The 23,017-nt window shown below is 53.3% G+C and overlaps 2 protein-coding genes across 9 annotated transcripts in view; one reads left to right on the forward strand and one right to left on the reverse strand.

Moving 5' to 3' along the window:
* RALGPS1 (Ral GEF with PH domain and SH3 binding motif 1) overlaps positions 1-23,017 on the reverse strand; it is a 288,495-nt gene that overhangs the window by 85,497 nt on the left and 179,981 nt on the right. The window lies entirely within an intron of this gene.
* Positions 9,643-23,017, forward strand: part of ANGPTL2 (angiopoietin like 2) — a 34,845-nt gene continuing 21,470 nt past the window's right edge. Inside the window, exon 1 of the mRNA XM_060100940.1 lies at positions 9,643-10,114. The gene's annotated coding sequence lies outside the window, so the exon portion shown is untranslated. The remainder of the gene's footprint in view (positions 10,115-23,017) is intronic.

The raw sequence follows: 23,017 nt of genomic DNA on the forward strand, positions 1-23,017 counted from the left end.
CCTCCCATATCTGCTCAAGCAAAGCAAATCCAGAGACCCGCCCCACCTCAGGTGCTGGCTCATCGCTTTGGATGCCAGCTATAGATAACTTGTGAGTAGCAGCTCCCTATGGGTTCACTGAGAAAGATGAAATGAGGGATTTAAAGAGGAATGATTAATATCTGTATCCACAGAGATGCACACAACATGGGCCTATCCTCAAGGAACTCACAGTGCAGGAGAGGAGAGCAGATCTGCAAGCGAACGCATCCACTGGGAGGGGGCGATGTCAGCACCGAGTGGTGGCCCCGTGGACTCAGGTGGCCGCCTGCAAACACGCAGCCTGAACGCTACGGAGAACCTCACAGCAAGTCAAGTCAGATTTTATCACCAAATGAACTTGTGCCAAACTTCTAAAAAAAGGCTTGCTGGGGTGTTTTTTTTGTTTGTTTGTTTGTTACTTTTTCAGCAATTTGGGGTTCTGAATTCATGGAGGAGGGAGTGTGCTCTCACAGTCAGGGCCGAGTCATCCATCAGGTACAGCAGGCACGGGGCCGGGGGCTCACGATACTATCAGGGGCCCCCAAAATGTTCTAGCTTCTTTTAAAATGAGAGTAAAAAGTGAAATTTTAGGTCAGAAAATGCTTTACTATATAATGTTCGCATATTTGTCCTTATACCAATGCAGTCATGGAAGATGGTTTTTAATATTTTTAGTGGGGGAAGGAGCTCACCAAGTGCCCAGGGAGGGAGGGAGTTGCGGGCCCTGCTTGCAGCGCCGCCCGCGCAGACCCCGGGAGGACTGGCTGAGATAAGGCCGGGGAACGGACAGGCACAATGCCCGACACGGAGTAAACAATAAACGATGACGACAGTGACGACCACGGTATTTTCACATCTCTTTTTTCTCACCTATGAAAAGGAGTAACTGCTGCCCTCCCCACCCGCAGGCCTGCCGTGAGACTCAAGGGAGACAACAAACGCCAAAGCACTTTGGGGCCCAGCCCTGCCTGCAGAGCAGAGGGGCTAAGACTGGGGACACGGACATCATCCACTTGGACCAGGAACATGAGCGGACATCCCTCTGCTGCCTCACCCACACCTGGCGGGACGGCCCCGAAAGGCCCAGCACAGGTACTGCCTTCCTTCCTGTACCTGCCTGGCAGACGGCGCAGTGGAGAAGAGGAGAGGGCAAGGCTGGGGCAGGGGCACCCGGGAGCCAGATCAGTGGAGGAGGGAGCCAGCTTGGGGCAGGCCTGGGGCAGCTCGCCAGGGGTTTAGACACAGCCTCACCATGTCAGGGCGGCTGTCTTTCTCTCCTTGGTCTCCTCCCCGCTCTCCTCCTGGGTAGACTCCCGAATGGTGCCCCTTGCTGCCCTCACCCCCGAGACCCTGAGTCAGAAACCCTGGATGAGCTTTTCGAAGGCTAGTATTCCCCTGCAGTCATTCAACAGTCGTTCACTAGCGTGTGCTTCTATGCACTAGGCCTCAAGTGAGATACTCAGGCCAGAGCCCAGAATGAGGCAGCCCCAGGCCCAGCCCTTGGACCTCTATGATGACACCAGCCCATCTCCCCGCCAGCGCCAGCACCTCTGCTTCGTGATCCCGCCCTGGCCTCATGCCTGGGGAGCTCAATCCATCAGTCTCTTGTCAGAAGCCCTTATTTATCTGCTCAGCCGCCTCGCTGGGCCCCAGGACAGATAAGCGAGGTTGGCAACAGCTTGGCTACCCCTCGGGATGAGAATTTCAGCAGGTATCTATCTGTAAGCAAACTGGGGTCCTTCCCCACTGACCGTAAAACTGCCTCCAGTCCCTCATCTCCTGTTTAGGACAAAGGTCCTGTCTGATACAGACAACAGCGTTCCAGAAGCAACCGTTTTTAAAATTTTTATGCTGGATGGGGATGATTTTAAACAGCTTTGGAAATTTCCTGTGAAGTGTTTCTTACGAACCAAGAAGAAAACCAGGAAACGAAAATTAAGTCTCTCCTGTCTCTGTTCTTCAGTCTCCCCTCTTGGGGACAAGCCCCCACGTGAGCTGCAGGGTGAGAGAGAGGCGACAAACCAAATGAACGTTCCTTAAGATACCGTTACGAAGACAAAATGAAAACCAGTCAACTGAAGTCTCAGCAAATTGGCTTCGGGCAAATTGGCCTGGAGCCCATAGTTGGTGCTCAGATGGGGTTTAATAAGTATCTGTTGCCTGAGCTGCAGGGAATGTGTTTGTCAGGTGATGTCCAGGCTTGAGAAGAGGCACTGCCCTGACTCTGTCCCCTGGCAGGTGGGTTGGGAAGTCGGGAATGAGATGGACAAGCTGACAACAGCCTCTCCAAACTGCTTTGTAACTGAGCATGCACCCTGTGCTGACATTTGGATAGACTTGCCCGGCAAGCACTTAACAGACACAGTGTCCTCGTAGGGCTTTCCGTATACTGGGACATCCTCTGTGACACTGGGTAGTATGGGAGGACTATTAGCACTGCCTTAGATACTTCCCATAAAAGAAGTCTCCTAACTTCTCACCAGGAAACATGTGGCTCCCCTGCCAGACATGAGGCAGCAAGTCACAGGACCCGACCACAAGGCCTCCAGGAGAGGAGGGGACCAGCTGGCTCACTCTCAGCTCAGAGGCAGCTGCTTCATTAAATCTGGATGGATGGACGTTTCTGGCAGTTCCACAGCCTTCCTGATGCTCAGACACTCCTGTAGGCCTTTCCAAGACCAGCTGACCAGGAGAGGAGGGGCCTGGCCTTTTTGTCCCTCACCCATGGCTCAGCCTCACTGCAGCCTTGATCACTAAAAACTGCCACACTTCCTCGAATCTGAGAAGTCGTCAACCATTAAATGGGTCATGTTCTAGTAAAAGAGAAAAAGTACTGCCAATTAAACCCTGACATGCTACTAACTTTAAGATGCCTCTTGATTTCAGAGACCCTAAAACAAGAAAAAAGTGTTAAAAAGTTAGAATCGGGGCTTCCCTGGTGGCGCAGTGGTTGAGTCCGCCTGCCAATGCAGGGGACACGGGTTCGTGCCCCGGTCCGGGAAGATCCCACATGACGCGGAGCGGCTGGGCCTGTGAGCCATGGCCGCTGAGCCTGCGCGTCTGGAGCCTGTGCTCCGCAACGGGAGAGGCCACAACACTGAGAGGCCCGCGTACCGAAAAAAATAAAAATAAAAAATAAAATAAAAATAAAAAGTTAGAATTGAAGAAATGTAATTTGTTTTCAGGACAACACAACACAGTGTTTCTGCTATCTTTGATGTAAGTCTTCATCACAGTCCCATTACTGCCTAGCAGTGTGGCCTGATGCAAGGAAGCTCACTTTGCCAAGCCTCACTCTTCTTGTTAGTAGAACAAAATAGTAATACTTCCCTCATAGGGTTTTGGGACGAGAAGAAAAAAAAGATACATATAAAATATTGAGCTTGACACCCAGCCCATCGCAGGTAGCTACATAAGGTGCTCTAACAAGGCTTGTGAGGCCACACATTTCTTTCATCTTCTAGTGCACTGGTGGGTACACTGAGCTGAACCAAACTATGAATTATTGGGGCTGATATTTCCCAACAGACTATGACCAAGAATAGGGAGGGCAGACAACTGAATTAAGGACCACCAACCAACTGGCTAGGTTTATGGTAGGGCATCAATAAAAAGCAGGAGGTTTGGGTGAGAAGGAGAATTCAGTTGGGATGTGCGGAGGTCCAGTTCCTGAAAAGGAGGAGGAGGTTGTATTGAACTAACCCTCTGGTCAGTAACAATGATAAAAGCTGGACAATATACAAAAGACAACTGCTTGAAAGCACTTGGAAGCAATCCAAAGCAATAGAAGCTGGAGGAGACATGGTCCTTGAAAGACAGGAAGCACACTAGGGTATTTCCCTACTCAAGGTGATACACAGAATGACAAAACAGAAGGCAGCAGCATTACTGGCTGGGAAGAGGAGAAAGAGATTGGACCTTGAGGATGGAAATTGAAGGGGAAAATGCTAGAAAGGAGAAAGCCACAGAATGAGGAGCTCCAAAACTACTACACAAATTCCCCTTGAATCCTTAGTTAACCCCTAAATTGTATACATGGAGAGAGAGAGAGAGAGAGAGAGAGAGAGAGAGAGAGAGAGAGAGAGAGTCAGTCCTAGGAGCCCAAAAGAAAGCAGCAGCTGAGAGGCAGAAAGTTCAGCAGCTGCCTGAAAGATGGAGTTTGGAGTTCAAGTCCTGCCAAGTTAATGGGGCTTAGCCAGCACTTAAGGCTCTCAATTTAACCCCAGAAAGGCCATGCCTTACAAGTGAACCCAGGATTAAGGGTTATACTCTAGGATTAAGGGCAAAACCAAAATAAACCTAGCTGAACAAAACCTAAACACCAAGCCTCCACAAGATCAAGGGAATATGCCAGTAATTTAACTGCCTGCCAGAAGAAAACACAACATTCTTGAGAGGAAGACAATAAAATACTGAGTCTTTTCAACGTAGCATCCAAAATGTCCAGCATACAACTTAAAAATTACAGGCATGTGAAGAAGCAAGAAAATGTGACCCACGATCAAGAGAAATAATAAAATTAGACCCACCGACGACCCAGATGTTGGAATTAGTAAAGAAGGACTTGAAAACGTGTACATGTTATAAATATGTACAGGGTTTTCACGAAATGAAGTACAGAATGAACGCACAGATAGGGAATCTCAGAAGAGAAATGGGACACATAAAAATAAACTAAGTGGCAATTCTAAAACCAAAAGGGTATAGCACCTGACATAAAACATAATTTGGATAAAATTAACAGCAGATTAAATACTACAGAATAAAGGATCAGCAAACTTGAAGCCAGGTAATAGAAACGATCCAAACAAGCACAGAGATTTTTTTTTTAAAGATAAAGATAAATAACTGGTGCTTCAGTGACCTATGGGACAACACCAACTGTGTAAGTGGAGTTCCAGAAGGGGAGGGGAGAGAGAATTGTGCAGAAGAAATATTTAAAGGAATAATGGCCCCCAACCTCCCCCACCAACACATTCCCAAATTTAGTGAAAAATATCAACCCACAGATCTAAGAAGCTCAGTGAATCCCATACAGAATAAATACGAAGAAAATCAAACCTAGTCACATCATCGTCAAATTACTGAAAATCAAAGATAGAGAGAAATCTTAAAAGAAGTCAGAGGGGAGCTTCCCTAGTGGCGCAGTAGTTGAGAGTCTGCCTGCCGATGCAGGGGACGCGGGTTTGTGCCCTGGCCTGGGAGGATCCCACATGCCGCGGAGCGGCTGGGCCCGTGAGCCATGGCCGCTGAGCCTGCGCGTCCGGAGCCTGCGCTCCGCAACGGGAGAGGCCGCAACAGTGACAGGCCCGCGTACAGCACAAAAAAAAAAAAAAAAAAAAAAAGAACTCAGAGGGGAAGAGACCCACCACGTACACAGGAACAACTACAAGGAAGAGAGCTGACTGCTCATTAGAAACAGTGAAAGCCAGGAGACGGTGGAAAGGCGTTTCAAAAGTGCCAAAAGGAAAAAATCAGCTTGGGAAATGGGAAGCCTGAAATGCTGGTAAGACTCCGAGGTTGCGAGACACAGCAAACATCCCCTCCCAAGCACCCCTGCCTACGTAACACACATTATTCGTGCACTTCCCCCCGCCTCAGCCCCCACCTCATACACAGTTACCTCAGTAGAACATCCCAACATTCCCAACAGGAAAAAAACCAACAACCTGTAACTGTCAGGAAGGTGATAAATAGGAAAACACATGAAATTTACACAAACTGTGGGACATAATGAAGATTCTTTGTATTCTGCCACCATGTAAACATCACACATCTTTTTCATTCCGGTAAAAACTATAAAAAGAAAAAGAAAGACTCCCTTTTCCTCAAATGCTTTAGTCGCATGACACCAGTCCAACAGGCAGGTGGAAACGCAGGGATGGTGCTCACTGAGGTCAGGAGGATTCCAAGATCTGGGAGCCATCAAGGCGGAGGCTTGACGAGGATGTTCTGGGTACGCATGGGGAGGGGCCTGGGGCCGGAGAAGCAGCTGTAATTTCCTGAGCGATGCCGAGTGCCACGCATTGTGCTAAGCGCGTTCGGTATGTTATCTTAATCCTCACAGTAACCCCTAGGAGTCAGTATTACCATTGCCTTTTTTTTTTTTTTTTTTTTGCGGTACGCGGGCCTCTCACTGTTGTGGCCTCTCCCATTGCGGAGCACAGGCTCCGGACGCGCAGGCTCAGCGGCCATGGCTCACAGGCCCAGCCGCTCTGCGGCATGTGGGATCCTCCTGGGCCGGGGCACGAACCCGTGTCCCCTGCATCGGCAGGCGGACTCTCAACCACTGCGCCACCAGGGAAGCCCTATCATTGCGTTTTTTAACATGAGGAAACAAAGTTTGAGAGAGAATTGGAAAGTTGCCCAGGTTAGTGACAGAGCTGGGATTTGAGCACAGGTTCATCAGCCTCTGAGCCACAGCTCTTTACCCTCCCCCACCAGCCATCCTTTTATTCACTCTGCTGTGCTGGGCTGGACAAAAGGAGAGCTCCACGCGGCCCATGCCACACATGACCCCGTGCTCAGGGGACTCCCGGGCAACTAAAACAACCAGAGCCAACATTACTGAGTGCTTACCATGTGTGTTACACTTAATGTGTCACATCTTATTTAATTTTCACAACAGCCCTGTGAGGTAAATCCTTACATCATCTTCATTTTCCACAGGAGGAAAGTGAGGCTCAGGGCTACTGGCGGTAGAACCAGAATTTGACTGCCCAGCTCAGGCTCCCCAGGGGTGTGCCCTGATTGCCCAAGGCCACCAACAGGGCAGTGGGTGAGGAAAGACGGCCATCCTGCTGCTCCTTTCCCACTTGGTGGGATCCCAGGAACTTGGAATTGTCAAAGCAAATCTGTTTAGTAACCAAGGGACTTGGGCTGCACCTATTCCCAGAGCAGGGGGGATGTCCTGGGAATGCTTCCTGCCCCAGGGGGTCCCATCGCTTCCATCACCTCTCTCACCAGGACAGCTGCAACCAACTCCCAGCAGCTCTGATGCCTCGGCCGCAGCACCTGTCAATCCAGTCAACACCAGTGTGGCCTTCTTGAAAACAAAGGCAAGCCGGAACCCTGTCCTGCTCAGAACCTTGCAGTGCTTCCTGGCTGCCCTTGGGATGAAGTCCCCCCTCTGACAAGGCCTCACCCTCTGCCACGCTCCCCTTGTCTCCTCCACACCGCAGTCCCCTCAGCTCCTGGAAGAACTCATGGTTGCCCTCGCCTCAGGGTCCGCTCCTGTTACTACTGCAGCGTAACAAATTACCACCAAAACTGTGCGGCCTAAAATAACCATTTCCTTATCCTCATGGGTTCTGTGGGTCAGGAATTCAGACACGGAACACTAGGATGGCTTATCTCTGCTGCCTGATGTCTGGGGCCTCAGCAGGAAGACACTATAGCTGGGGATGACTCAATGGCGATGGGCCTCTTTCCTCCCATGTCTGGGGGTTGATGACAGCTGCCAGCTGGGACCCATGGTACATGCAGTCTTCACACGGCAGCTTCCGGGTAGCTGGACTTCTTGGGGTCCAGCTTGGTTCATGGCGCCAACACAGGGTGTGCCAGTAAACAAGGCAGAAGCTGCACTGCCTTCTTTCACCACCCAGTCTTGGCAGTCAGGTAGTGTCACTCCCACGGCATTCTACTTCTACAAGCAAGTCAGAAACCACCCAGATTCAAGGGGAGGGGGCAGAGATCCTACCTCTCATTGGGAGGAGTGTCAAGGTCTCACTGTGGCGGGGAGCTATTGTTGGGGCCGCTTCATGCACTGTTCTCTCCGCCCAGGCCATCCTCCCTCCAACCTCACCACCTGCTAACTCTGACCCATCCTCCAGTTTTCAGCTGAAGCACCACTTTGTCAGAGACCTGCCCTGACTGCTTAATCAGACATCCTGCTTAGATACTCCCTGTGCCCGGCACTTCTCAGGTGCCCGAGTCTGTCTGTCTGTCTCCCTTCCGGCCTGCGAGCTCTGTGAGGACAGGGACTTTGCCTTCCTAGTGCTGGCACAGAGCAGGTTCCCAAAAAATACATCCTGGATAAGAGAGTCAGAGAGAGAGAGAGAGGAGGAGGAGGGAGAGAAAGAAAGGAAGATGCCTGCAGCCAGGCTGTCTAGGGTGCAGCTCGGAAGAAGTTAGGCCCCCCTCATATGCTCCAGCTGATCTTGAGCCCCCAGCCTGCCATGGCCCCACCAGGACCCTCCAGGCCCTCTGGAAAATCCACAGGACGGGCAACACCTTCACCCCCGGAGTCGATGTGGGGAAGGAAGGTTTCTGTGCCATCCTGCTGTCTGGCTAATGTGGTGGTCTGTAAGATGCTGGGGTCTTCTGGCAAAGAAAACCTTTGCCAGAGGACAAGGTCTGAGCAGGATGGGAGAAGCTGAGGCAAAGAGGAAAGGTGCTCTCCTTCTGCAAAGACAGGAGTGGCTATCCTGGGGAGGGCAGGAGCGCGGTGGACCCGGGAACACGATACGCTGTGCCCAGCGGTGCGGAAAACCCCACTAAAGTTTCTCTCCCAGTTTGTACCCAAACATCATCATCACCACCACCATCATCACTAAAAATGTTTTAAAAGGGAAAGGAGAGTTACCACCAACAGTGCACAAGGCTGTTGTCCAGGCAGAGGACAAACCTGCCCTGGTTGCTCCTTCCCAGGACTCGCCTCCGCCCACTCAGCAGGCCAGTCCCCTCGGCCTGTGCCGATGAGCCTCTAGGCCGCTCTCTTGCTCTGACTCCACAAACATTCATGAGCTCCGTCTCGGGGGCAGGCTCTGTGCTGAGGGTGCCGATGGACTCCCATCGTGCGTTCCTCGAAGAGCCAGACGGGAGGTCCCAGCGGAAGTTCTGGGAGCGCGAGCCCTGGCCTGCTGGACGCCAGAGTCCTGAGTTCAGTCCACTAAGGCCTCCTCGCCCTACGCCAAGGCCTTTCCTGCATGACCTCATAGAATCCTCGCCGCAGCCCTTGGAGGTAGATTACTTGTTTTAGCTCATTTACTGATGCATGAGAGGGATGCCCGGAGAGATGCAGTGACTCAATCAAGGCCCCTCAGGTGGGAAGTGATGGAGCATTTCCCCAGCGCTGCCCCCACCCCAGCCAGTGGTACTTCCACTGTCCCAAGCCACTGCTTCTCCCTAACTTCACAGCCCAGATCCTGCTGGCTGCTGTGCAGACAGCCTGGGGCTCCCTTCCCCAGGGTTTAGAGGTGAGAGTGAAGCCTCCAAGAAGGGCGGCTGATGGGGAGAGGCCGTCTGTGCGGGGCTGCCTTGCCTGCCCACCTGGGGCTCTGCGGGGCAGGCCTGGAAGAGGCAGCGATCCAGGGGAGGACCTGGCTCCCTGCAGCCCACACGCCATCCCGCTGCCTGCACGGCTGGGGCGGATCTAAACCCATTACCTGAGTCGGAGGGGAAGCTCTCTGCCTCGGCAGAGCGCACCCGGGGCTGCCCGGGCTTTTGGGAGCTGTTGGGCCAGGGAGCAGAGCTGGCCCGGCTGCTGCTCGTGCCAAGGAAGGAGGGGGCCCGCCGAGGCCGCCAAAGCAGGCTGGGGCGGGAGGGGCCCGGCCAGCTGGGGCCGGAGCTAGTGTGACATCACCGGGCGGCCCGCCTCTGTCTGGGGCTGAGGGGAGGCCCTGAGCCTTTCTGGGGCCTGGGGGATCCTCTTGCACTGGTGGGTGGAGAGAAGTGCCTGCAGCCAACCAGGGTCAGGCTGTGCTCACAGTTTCCTCCGGCAGCATGTAAAGGCTCCACAAAGGAGTTGGGAGTTCAAATGAGGCTGCCGCAGACGGCCTGAGGATGGACCCCGCGCCCTGAGCAGTGCCGCCTGAGCTCCGGACCTGCAGAGCATGGCACTGGGGCAGCTGCCGGCCCCCGCGAGAGAAGGCAGGTTGTGAGCCGCCCGGCGGGACCCCGGGCCAGCCCCCGCCCCACCCCCGGCCGGAGCCCCGCTGCGGAGGCAGAGCGGAGCAAGCAGAGGCCAGGGAGGCAGGGCTGCTCTGCGGCCGGTCCAGCCTGCGACTCAGGGAGGCCATGGCCGGGCTGCCCCGCTGACGGCCGAGGTGAAGCATGTGAGGAGCTGCCCCGGGAGCCAGGCAGGAGGGAAGAGGTAAGAGCCCACTCTGTGGCACCGAGGGACGGGGGCGAGAGGCAGCAGCTGGCTCCGGGTCTCTGGGTCCAAGAACCCTGACCCCTCCAGCCAGGGAAGGGGATGCTCGCAGCTGGGCCCTCCTGCTTTCGCTTGGAGCCAAACAAGGCATCTGCTGGGACAGGACCTGTGGACACCTGGGCAGAGGGTGGCATTCTGGGGGCGTGAGGTCATGGCTGGGGTTTCGAGGGCTCCATCAGTAAGCCCCACTCTCCTTCAGACAAAGAGCCTTTGGGGTGAAGGCAGGCGGCTCCTGGGCAGGGCTCCGCAGCCGGGGTGTGTGCGCCGAGCGTGAGCTTGTGTGGATGGGTACCCTTGAGGGGCCAGAGGGCCGATGGAGTCACGGACGCAGGGCTAGCCCGAGGATTCCGGAAGTTGTCTTTCAGTTTTGGGTTCCTATGCACCCTGGCTGGAGACTCTGCTGAGGCAAAAGCAAAAGCAAACGCTGTCCTGAGAGAGCCGGGAGCCCTCGTTCAGAAAGTTCCCTGGTGCTGAGCAGCCTCTGCTCATGCCCTCAGCCGGGGAGGAGCAGAGGGGTCCAGAGCCGGGAGGGACACATCAGCCAGAGGTTCCTGCCGCTATGACTCGGGGCACAGCGCTGCCCTGGTTTCCCGGCGGGTCCAAGGACGTTTGGTCCCTCCTCGCACAGGATGGAACGGGATGGGACGGGATGGAGCCCCAGGTCTCCAGCAGGCTGTACGTGGCCTGGCCAGGACACAGGGGAGGATGAGGCTTCCCCGGCACCCGGCTGGGGGACGGTGCAGGCTCTGCATTCTGAGTCCCTTGAAAGCACTCGTTAGATAACATTTCCAAACAGAAATTCTTCACTGATCCCTCCCTTCTCCTCCTGTGATATGTGTGTCATGGGTCAGCTATTGCCTCTGCTGTGGGATTATGAGAGCTCCCAGAGGGCAGTTCGGTTACTTAGAAAAGGATCCCCTTTCACCGGGGCTCTGAGGAAAGTTGAGAATGCCACTTCCGAAGCTGGCCAAATGCTCCCCACATGTATTTTTCCAAATTGAGACAAAGTGAGGTAGTGCTCACAAGCTAGGCTCAAATCCTAGCTCTTCTACTTATGAGCTAAGTGGCCCTTGCAGATCATTTAGCCTCTCTAAGCCTCAGTTTCCTTATCTGTAAAATGGGATAACAGTAACACCCATCTCTTGGTAACAACTAACACTTACATTGCACTCAAGAGGTAGAGTCCTCGCAACCACCCTATAACACAGGTACTGTTAGTCATCACCATTTCACAGGTGAGGAAACTGAGGCACAGAGGTTAAGTGTTGTGCCCAAGGCCACATGGTTAGTAAATGTCGGCACCAGCACTTGAACCCAGCACTCTGAAACACGCTCCATTGCATTCTAGGAGGAGCGCATGGGATCATGACCGGGAAGGCCTTAGCACGGTACCTGGTATGTGGCAAAGCCTCAGAAAACATTAGTCACTGAGTATTATGAGCCATAACAATCAGAATTGCAGACAGAGAAGAGCAGAGACCCAGATTCTCTATCCTGGATACATTCTGCTGGGGTTGTCAGGAAGTCCCACCAGGCTGAGCCAGTGCTATGACCTCTACTGCCACCCACGCTGGGGATCCTCCCAGGAGCCCGAGGAGGGGGGCTTTATGTCTGGGGCAACTGCAGCACATCCAGACCCTAGAAGTCCACACGAAGGAGGAGTGCAGATGCACCGACAAAAGGACCCCGGGTGCATCTGATACCAGCCTTACAGTAAGAACATCCTACCCCTCACACAGCAGTACTCCCCTGCCTGCTGATCCCCTCACCAGAACCAGCAGGGAGGAAAGCGAGCTACCACCGTGCTGCAGGAGGTCCACAAAGCAGGAGGACCAACGCCAGGCCTGTCCTGGGGTTGCAGAGGGTGAGGCAGGGACCCCCTCCCCCAAACTCCACCCCCATCACCCAAGTCTGGCCACAAGATAGATGGCCAAGTCTGGTGGATTTCACACCAGCCAACACTGATGCATCTTAGCCCCGGAGAGTAGCTTCTCTCCTGTGGCTCCAGAGGTCCCTGAACTCTTGGAAGCATTTGGAAAGGCTGACATTAAATATATGCTTCTCTAGCACAAGGCCTCTGGGGCTGCGGAAGCTGCAGTTTCCCTGGCTCCACCCGGGAACCACGGTGGCTCACTATGCTCTCTGGGCAGCCCGGGCCAAGTAGAGACTCTGACTGACCTCACAGGCCTGCCTGACACAAATTAGCTTAATTATTACTCAGTAAAGGCAGACAAAAATGTGTGAAGCACATGGCCCAGGAGGAGACTGCACGGTATTCCCGCACTTTCATGGGCAGAGCAACTAAGCCATTTCTCCATCCATTCCTCCATCACACAGTGATTTATTAAGTACCACTGGGCTAAGTAAGGCACATGCAGTATCTCATTTCATCCTCGCTACAAACTTAGGAGGCAGGTTCCAGTTTTAGCATCACATTGTACAGATGAGAAAACAAAGGCTCAGAGAAGTTAAGCAACCTGCCCAAGGTCACACTGTTGGTGATTCTGTGGGATGTGAACCCTGGTCAGTATGGCTCCAAAGTCCACACCTTTCCCTGCCTCACTCCAATGCCCTGTTCAAGGTGTCTCGCAGTCAAGTCTGTTTCGGTTGGTGTCCTAGAGACGCTGCACCATCCCATCTGAAAGCCACGTGCTTACCTGCTTATGTCATAGAAGCCTACCTCTGAGACAGTACAGGCCTCGTCGCCACCCCTCTTACAACCAAGCCTCAGCACAGCTACACAGCACGCCTGCGGTAGCACGGTCAATGAGAGGTGGAACTGGATTCCAAGCCAGGCTGTCTTAGCTCAGAACCCTGCGCAGCTGGTGCTCTGTATGGCTGCCGCCCCCGGCAGCTCCATGGAACTCTGCACCAGCTCAGTGGGGCAGAGCCTCGGGCCAGTAGTCATCTATGTGCCTGAGATACCACTGGTGTGTTTCCCACATTCCTAACTTGGAGACTCCAAGGGCTGCAGAACCTGAGCTCAGGTCTTCAAGGCCTACACCGGCCACACTTGAGCAATCCCGGAGAAGAGATCCGGGAGCCGCAACTGGCAGCTACAGCAGAACAAACAGAACAGGCAGCAGCCCCGCCCAAGGCAAGTACATTCAGCTTCTGGCCTCTCTCTGAGTCACAGCCCACTTTGTCCAAACTGGTCTCAATTGACAGCAGTCAGATGGGGGAGGCGTTCTGCTTCACGACACCCACAGCCCAGTGGGAAGAGGGAGAAGGTGAATCTAATAATCACACAAACGCACAACAGTGGGAGACCTGTAAGGAGGAGGCGTGTGGCGCTAAGACGGAACTGTGAGATGCGTGGCGCTGTCCCCATTTTACAGAAGAGGAATCTGAGGGTCAGCGGGTGCAGCACCTCTGCCAAGGTCTCTCCACTAGCGGGTCAAAAAGCAAGGATCCAAGCCCAGATCTGGGCCCATTCCACCCCAGCCCACTGCCATCCCGGACAAACACACTGCGGGAATCTCAAGAATGAATCAATCCATTGAATAGCATTTCTTTTCTGTGAATTTATATGAAACACCCCAAATAGAAGGGTTATTCAGCCACTGGCAGCTAGGAGTTTGTGGTGATAGATGGGTCGCATCAGAACCTCATTCTGAGGGTAGTTTCTATGACAAAACCACATTCCCACACAACGACCATTAGCCGTATGACTGACTTAATAACAGCCTTGGGAGGGGAGTTAAAATGTTACGATGTCCCGTTCCACGTACACAGCAGTTTTAAGACACATTGTGATCACAGACCTGTTAACGTGCTGGGTGTGGGGAGCCAGGCCTCTCACAATCAAGCTATTGTGTTAGGTTGAGTCTCTGGTGAAACCAGCCTGTCTTGGGGCCTGCAGCCCCAGAGCCTCAGCCTCCCGCTGCTGCCTAGTCCTCCAGAAAGGCATGCCCAAGACCACCTCAGAAAAGCCCAGAATGAACTCTGTTCTTATCTCTGAGAGCTGCCTGAGGACCCGCCCAGCTCCGGGAACGACCAAAGTCCTGCCCAAGATGGACGCACCCCAGCCCCCATGAGGGAAAGGTGGGATCTCTCAGTCACTGCTGGACCTCCAATACCCACTAGGGACAGGGAGAGAAGGGATCTGAATGAATGAACGAAGCAGGGAAGGAAGGAGGGAGGGAGGGAGCCTCAGACCCAGACACTGTGGCCCCCGGAGGGCAGGCACCTACCTTGCTCCTGCTCTATCTCCAGCCCCCAGCACAGTGGCTGGCACAGAGGAAATGCTCAGGAAATATGTTCAATGAATGAAGTCCTTGAATTCCTATTTAGTAACCCAGGTGCCATCCTGGTTATTGGGTATTCAGAGGGGAAACCACCCTGACCCCGCTTTTAAGAAGCTTGCAGTCTGGGGTAGAGAACCAGACATGCTGTATCTTGGGGGCTGTAATGGAAGCAGCCCCAGCTGCTTCTAGGAGCTGGAGGAGGGAGGGGGCCCTCCCTGTGAACGGCCAGCTTCACTGAGAAGGTCAACTTAGCAAGGAAGGTAGGCATGCATCAGGCAGGACACAGGGAAGGTGCCGAGGCAAAAAGAACAGCACGTGCAGGGGCTTCCCTGGTGGCGCAGTGGTTGAGAGTCCGCCTGCTGATGCAGGGGACACGGGTTCGGGCCCTGGCCCAGGAGGATCCCACATGCTGCGGAGCGGCTGGGCCCGTGAGCCATGGCCGCTGAGCCTGCGCGTCCGGAGCCTGTGCCCCGCAACGGGAGAGGCCACAACAGTGAGAGGCCTGCGTACCACAAAAAAAAAAAAAAAAAAAAAAAAAAGACTCTTAAAGAAAAAAAGAACAGCACGTGCAGACGCAGGGAGGCATGACAACACAGCCTCTGTCTTTCAGCAGGACACTGACAAGACCAGATGTGTGTTTTAGAGAGATAGGCCTGGAGCTGCAAGCAGTGCAGAGTGCAGGGGAGAGAGCGGCTGAGGGCAGGGAGGCCAGGAAGGACTGTGTGGGTAAGAAAGCTGGCTATGGAGTCCACAAACCTGGTTCCAAGCCCAGATCCACCACTTGGTAGCTCTGAGGCCTGGGCAAGACTTCATCCTTACCTCTGTTTCTTCATCTGTGAAATGGGGATAATCATAGCCCCTGCCTTACAGAATTGCTGGGATCAGTGAGGTAGGCACAAAGTGCTTGTCCCAGTGCTCAGGGGACAGGCCCTGCCAACAGGCCGAGGTGGCCATGGTGCCAACCACTCAGCCTGGCTCAGAAGAGCAGCTCCAGGCAAGGTCCGGATTTCCCAGGAAGCTGCCCTAGGACAGTGCTGTCCACCCAGTCCCTAGCTGTTCTCTCCCGTCTGAGGCTCCCCCAGTTCCAGGGCTCCAGAGCACACGAGGCACTGCCGGAAATGCAGCAGCCGACGCAGGAGCCGGGCTCTGAAATGGCTTCTGCAGACTCTCCTGCCTCTGCTCTGTTGGCTGAGGCTCCTGGCACAGAGGGCTCAGTGCGCAGGCTTTGGGACCACCTCAAAATGGTTCCCAAATAATGTACCGTGGAAAAGGAACAGCAGCATCCTTGTCCCCCTGGCAAAGGCAACCAGCTCCCGCAGCCTAACCACATCCCCTCTTGCCCCATGAGCTCACAGTATGACCACAACCCGCCTCCTCCATGAACTCAGCCCTGCCCTGGAGCCAGCAACACACCAGTGGCAGGAGCATCAGGCAGATTCGACCCTCCACTGCCACTCTTCCAGGCAAATCCATCTGATCCTACCTGCCTGCTTCTCTGGCTCACACCTGTGTTCCCAGAACCCACAACAGGGCTGGACCCAGGACGCAGCGATACACAATGGCGGGCTGGCTGGGAAGGCTAAGTGGATGGAAGGCTGGCTGGTTGGACAAACGGCTCATTCGGAGGTCTTATTAGAGTTGAACTGGCAGGGTCTGGGAATCAGCTCCAGACTCCCTGGGTACCCACACTGACTTCTGGTGGGGATGATTCACAGAATCCTAGGCTGGGAAGGGATGGCAGTTGGAGATGTGGCTATTCCCTCCCTGGCCTCCAGGCTGGCGGTGAATCACCAGGACAAGTGATGCACAGTTCCTTCTCCAGGGTTTCTAAGGTGAGGACACCACTGCTCATCCTAGATGCCCATTTTGGGGTCTCACCACTTGGATAATCAAGAACTGTTTCTAACATCCAACAAGACTCACCCTTGTGCTGACCTGAAAGCTATTTCTACTTTGTCAGTCAAGAGTGACTAAGAAGTAATCTGCATTTTGGCCATTAAGCAAACAGACAGGCGCACCTTTTACTCATACTGCTTGGAGAGACACTCTTGATGGAGGTGAGGACATGGACCTTGCAGTCAACAGCTGAATCCCAGTCCCGATATTTACTCCAAGGGACCTTAGGCAAGTGACCTAACCTTTCTGGACCTGGGTTTCCTCCACTCAAATACAGATAATAATACCTTTCTCCTAGGTAAGGAGACCAAATAGTTTGTTACCTAATCAGGACACTTTTGAGAATAAAACAGGGTGCTGTCAATAATTAATATGATAACGGGTCTTAACTGGGGCCAACCAGCATGCATGGTCCCCTATGCATAGGGTTGTAAGCGCCAATGAGATAGAGCATGGCTGAGAACACAGTAAGTTCACAACAAACAAATGATAGCTGTTATTATCTATCCTATTGGTCATGTGGTCAGCTGGGCCCTCTAGGGCCATTTCTTCTGGAATTTTCCTTTATCTGGATCCCTCCCTCATCCTGGATTACCAGTTGGTTTGGTACTACCTAACTGCACATCATACATCTCAACCAGCTTTGGCAGGAAAAACTGTTTGTGAACTTCAAAGTTTTGATTTTTTTCTTTCTGTCCTGATGTTGGTTTAACATCACGATTCACGCTCGGTTCCATCAAACTCACTCAAGTGCAGCTCAAGTTCCTAGCTTCCTGTCAGGGGCCCGCCGGGCACACTGGGGCCAGGTGGCAGTTCCAGATTCCCCTGCTGCCTTGAAAGGGGCCCACTCCTCAGGCCTCCTGCAGTGCCTCTGACCTGGACTCATACCTGGCTTTCATCTGTGATCACAGAATGATGGGGCAGGGCTGGCTGGGGAGGGAGGGATGGGTTCTGTGAGCCCCCAGACAGGACTACAACGTGGACTAGTGATGAAACATCATCCTGGGAGCTGGATTTAATTCAGGGCCAGCAGTCCCGGGGGTCACAAGAGCTCTCCTGTTCTCCCTCTGCTTTGGAGTGGGGGCAGTTGTCAGAGAACAATCTCCTTTGAGTTTTCCTGTCACTTCCATACATGCAGCATGGTATATATCTTGGGGTTCTGTTACCAACTGCTACTTAGTTAAGCTGGTAACTTTGGGCAAAATGACTCATGGACTTTGAATCTCAATAGTTTGTTCACCTGCAATGGGGACAACTGTCAGCTCTGCCGTTAGCCTTAAAAGCGTCTTTGTGAGAATTAGAATATTGCTGTGATTTAAATATACAAAACTACAAAGACTATGAATGTGACTTGTGCTCCCTAGGGTTGCACAGTGCACAACCTGGGCCACCATGCACGGCAACCCTGAAATAATGGCTTCCCTCCCAGGGCTGTTGGGAGGATGAAGTGAGATAATGTTTATAAGGTGCTTGGATCATGGTGATAATTGGTTGTAGTTACTATTTTTTTCAGTATTTGAAATTTCCTTATTCCTACCCTTTGGGGTGAGAACTCACAAGATGACCCCAGGAAAGCAGCTTCTGCTACAGGGCAGGACACACAGCTCTGTCTTATGAAAATGATTCTTCCCACAAAGTGGCCCCTCACCTGGGCTGCGGGGCTGCAGTGCTGAGAGGGACATGGACACGCGGTGTGGGGTCCCACCACAGCAGGCCAAACAGGGACACCTAAAGCTGCCCACCGGAGGCTGGGTGGGACCCAGACCCTGGGGAGGTGGCCTCCCAGCGTGCAGAGCCCGTCATGTGGCTCAGTCGCACCAGCCCCAGTGGTGGGGAGGGAAACACGTGCATAATGGAAACTCCTCACAATACAATGTGGAAAAGCAATTTCAAGAATCATTTTTATTTTCACTTTGAAGCCAAGGAAAACAGTTGGATTTGCTTTTCTTTGTTGGTCATAGGAAGAAACTGAGGAGCATCTCTTTGATTGGAGTTGAGTTCTTCCCCAGGCCTAAGATGGCTGGAATGCTGGGGAGTTATTTCTCTTGGGATGCAATTAGTTGAATAAATATCGAGAGAGCAAAAGTAAACAAACTCATTACTGGCCATTAAGAACTGCCAAACTTGCAAAAAACTGAGGAGGGGGTTGGAAGCTTTAAGGAAAATAAATTACTCCAAGGCCAAGGGCAGCACAAACAGCACAGCCCTTGGTGTCAGGCTGACCCCAGCTCTAGGCTGAGTCGGCTCTGGCTCTTGTCTGCCATGTGCTCCTGGGCAAGTCACTTAGCCTGTCTGGGTTTTGGTGCCCCCACTTATAAACTGGGGGGAACACCAACCTTGCTGGACTCCCTGGGACAGTGTATGTCAGGCACCTAGCACAGTGCACTGTTCCTTCCCTTCCTTCTTGTAACCTGAATGGCTCCAAGTCACTCCCGCCAAGCCCAGACCCCGGAGAAATGTGACAGTAAGACCCAAAATCGTGCGGCTTCATGACTGGTCCCACCAGCGCAATGCAACCTTGAGCAAGTTACCTGACACCCTCTTGAGCTTCAGTTTCCTCACCCTCAAGATGGGCATAATACTACTAACCGGCTCTGAAGGTCGTGGTGATTATATAGATAATGTGTATGTATAGGGCCTCGTGAACCTAAAAAGCTGTACGAGTGTTAACCGTCAAGTTTCATTCTCTTTTTAATTGAACAGCTACAAGAAATGCTCTTTAAAGACTGCACAGTTTCTGACTGCATTTGCACGTCTGGTGCCTCCCCACTCTGTGCCCAGCGCTGTGTGAGATGCTAGGGACCCCATGACAGCCAGGACCAGTCCAACCAGCGGACTCCTTCAGGGTGGGAGGTGAGGCTAGACAGAACTCCTGGGCAGGCCTAGCTCTGTGACATGGAACAAGGTCCTTGGCTGTCAAATGGGACAGTTAGTCCTGGTATCTCCTCGGGGGGGATGGTAGGATCAAGGAGATGGTACACGTGCTGGACACACCACCGGAGTGTGGTCAGCACTCCTCGCCGCCAGTCGGCTTTGCTGGCGCGCTCATGCTGCTATCATGCCACCCCCCGCTCTGGTTTTGGAAGCACTGCCACAGTCCTTAGCTACTGTGCAAGGTGGGCTGGATCACCCCACTTCACAGAAGAGGCTCCACCTTCAGGATCTCAAGCCCAAGGGCACAGAACTTTGCCTGGGAAGCCGTGAGAGCCCACACTTGGAGGGGACAGAACTCAGTGGTAAACAGTGCCACCAGGCCAGGTCTCGAGGCCTGAAGCCAAGTTGCCTTCCTGGTCCTGGGGCAGTTACTTAGCCAAGGTGGAGCCCTCGCCGGCATCCGCAATCAGCATCACAGCAGCGTGGAGAGGCAGGTGAGCGGCCTGTGGGAAGGCAGCGACGGCAGGCCCGCCCAGGCCAGGAGGGCGGCTCCTTCCCATTGGTGTGGGTTGGGTGTGGCCGCCGGCACTGGAGCAGCTAAAAGTGCGCTGGAAGCTAGGCAAACGCTCACAGACTCAGCGAGGTTTACACTAACGTCACTGCAGCCCTAACCTCAGAGTCCAACCCACACCAGAGGCTCCAAACACCTTTCTCTGCCTGGCCTGAAAGGCCTGAGCTCGCCTTCGGAACCAAGCTGGGGCTTCCTCATTCAAGTGGAAAGCAGCTCAGCGTGGCCCTGGAGAGCACCGGGTCTGTTTTGTAACTTCCTGCTGTCCAGGCTGCCCACCAGAGAAGCCCCCAGAGGGGTCTGGGGAAGACAAAACCTTCAGGTTCTGTGTCATGGTTGTTATTTTAGGGTAAATTAATGTGAAAACAGAAAGTCATGATGCTAGTACTTTATTACTAGAAACCAGATTAAGAACATTTCTGTGTAGTTATTAAGAGTTTGAAGGTTTGAGTACATCAGGCCAGGGCTGAGTCCTGGTTCTGCCACCTTCTAGCTGTGTGATTTTAGGCAAGTCACTTAGCCTCGCTGAGTCTCAGTTTCCTCATCTGCAAAATGGAGGGACCTCCCTGGCAGTCCACTGGTTAAGACTCTGTGCTTCCACTGCAGGGGATGCGGGTTCGATCCCTGGTCGGGGAACTAACATCCCGCATGCTGCGCGTGGTGGCCAAACAAAGAAAAAACAAATAACAACAACAAAAAACTAAAATGGAAATAACAACAGTATCTACCAAGAAGCCACTGTGAGAATTCAATAAAGTAGAAAACCCTTGCAAAATGTTGAGTGCAGGGTCAGGTACACAGTGGGCACTCACTAAGTGGATGTTAGGGACGGTAGTAATAAATGTAATACACGCCCACGCCCTCAGGCAGTCACTTGCCGGGCCTCCCCGGCCCCGCCTGCTACACCCCTTTTCCTAGCACCCCCCACTTCACGGCAACTGTTGGTGGCTGTGTCTTTTCATTCAGTCCACAAATATTCACTGAGCTCCTATGTAGTCCAGGCCCTGTGCTAGGCACCACAGGTGAGGAGTGACCAAAACAGACAAGCCCCCTGCCATCACAGAGCTTCCACTCTCGGGGGTTGGAAGGGAGACACTACATGCCTGATGGTGACAAGGACTCTGGAGGGGGAGGGTGGCGAGGTCACAATTTTAAGTAAGCAGGGAAGGCCTCACTGGGAAGGTGATATTTCAGCAAAGACCTGAAAGCGGCGGTGGGGGGGTGCTGTGCATCGCAGAAGGGGCCGAGAGTGTTCTAGGCCAGGTCAAGTGCAAAGGCCCCACGCCATCGGTGCGCTTGAGGAACGCCCGGGAAGCCAGCATGGCTGGAGCAAGTGTGAGATGAGGTCAGGGAGGGAGTGGGGCCAGAGCGGGGGGCCTTAGAGACCCGTTAGCTTCTTCTCCAAGACGAGGAGCCACCAGAGGATTTTGAGTAGAAGAGTGACCTGATTTGACTTTTTTACAAGGTTCACTCTGGCTGCTGGGCTGAGGAGATGCTGTAATGGGTAAGCGCAGGAGCAGGGAGACCAGTCAGGTCCAGGTGAGAGGTGAAGGTGGGCTGTACCAGGGGAGGTGGGGAGAAGCAGTAGGATCCTGGGAACAGACCCAGGATATTGCTATTATAATTTGGTGGTAAATTAGATGTGGGGTATGACAGGAAGAAAGGAGTCAAGGATGACTTCAAGTTTGTTGGCCTGAGCAATCAGAAGAACAGAGTTGCCATTTGCTAACGCAGGAAAAACTGGGATGAACAGGCTGGGGTGGAGATGTGGGGAACCCCAGGAGTTCACTTCCGGATGAGTTACGGTTGAGATGTGCGGTAGCGGTAGCAGCAGTAGTAGTTGAGCAGAAATGTCAAAGGGGCAGTTGGATATATGAGTCTGGACTCAGGGTGAGGCCCAGGCTAGACTGGATGAGATCACCAAGGTACAGAAGACATCTGAGGACTGAGCTCCGCCCACCCCCTCCCCACCCAGGACAGGGTTGGGGATGAACCAGCAAAGGAGACTGAGGAGTTGCCAGTGAGACAGGAAGAAAGGGTGGTGTTTGGGGAAGGAAGTCCAAGGAGGGAGTGATCTGCCATGTCCCCCGGGTGCTGAGAGGCAAAGTATCAGGGAGGACCAGGAACTGGCCATTTGGTCTGGCAAGTGAGGCCCCTGGCGATCCTGTCTAGGACACTTGGGACAGAGGGGACGGGGCCAGGCCTGATGGGAACGGGCTCGAGAGAGAACAGGAGGAGAGGGACTTTCTGGAAACAGTGAGTGTGGGCAACTCTTCAGAGGGTTTTGCTAAAAAGGGGAGCACAGAAATGGAACAGTAGCTGGAGAAGGGATGTGAGGTCAAGAGAGGATTTTCTTTAAGTTGAAAGGAATAACAGCATGACTGTAGGAAAAATGTGATCATGCCGGAGAGCTGGGGGAGAGCTGCTGGAGCCATGTCCTTGAGTAGGCGAGAGGAGCGATCTATGCACGCCTGTCCCCTCCCTCTTGGCCTGGCTCACTCCTACTCAACACTCCAGGGTCAGCGTAAAGGTCACTTTCTCAGAGAAGCTTTCCTGACCCCTCTGGTTAGGTCAGTTCCCTGTTCTACCCTTCCACTGCATACACTACTTTTGCCTCACGGCACTTAGGGGCTGTGTAATGATGGGTAAGCCCCGTGAGGGCAGGGGCTGGCTCTGTCCTGTTTGCAGCGGCATCTCCAGCAGCCAGCACACCGTCTGGCATACCACAGATGTTCAATGGATATCTGGGGAAGGAACAAGTGGTCTAAGAATAGAACTGAAACAAATCTGGAGACACATGTCTGTTTTCTGCTCCCACCTGGCTTAATCGTGTGGCAGTGATGGGGACCGTGCAGTTACTGGCTGCTGGAAGTATCTGGATTTAGAAGAGTTGTTTGCTCCTGTTTGGGCTCTGGAGCTTGGCTAACACAGACCAAAGCCACGTGACTAGACACATCCTTTCACTGACACTGTTCATTACAAACTGAACACATCCATACTATGTCTAGCAAATCATTCATTTAACAAATATTGCAGAAAGCTTGCTTAATGCAGCATCCTGGGGATACAGGATGGAAACAGACACAGCGCCGGCCTTTATGGAGCATAGATCCATGAAGAGATCACACAGAACTCAGATTCATCTCCACTGTGATGGGTGTTACAAAGGGCACGTCCAGGGGGAGGCTAAACGGTCTGAGGAGCGTGAGGCAGAGGAGGAGGGAGATGGGACAACCCTTCCTCTGCCTCCCCTCCCAG

Source organism: Mesoplodon densirostris, chromosome 6 (assembly GCF_025265405.1).
Source record: "Mesoplodon densirostris isolate mMesDen1 chromosome 6, mMesDen1 primary haplotype, whole genome shotgun sequence".
In the NCBI taxonomy this organism is placed as follows: Eukaryota; Metazoa; Chordata; class Mammalia; order Artiodactyla; family Ziphiidae; genus Mesoplodon; species Mesoplodon densirostris.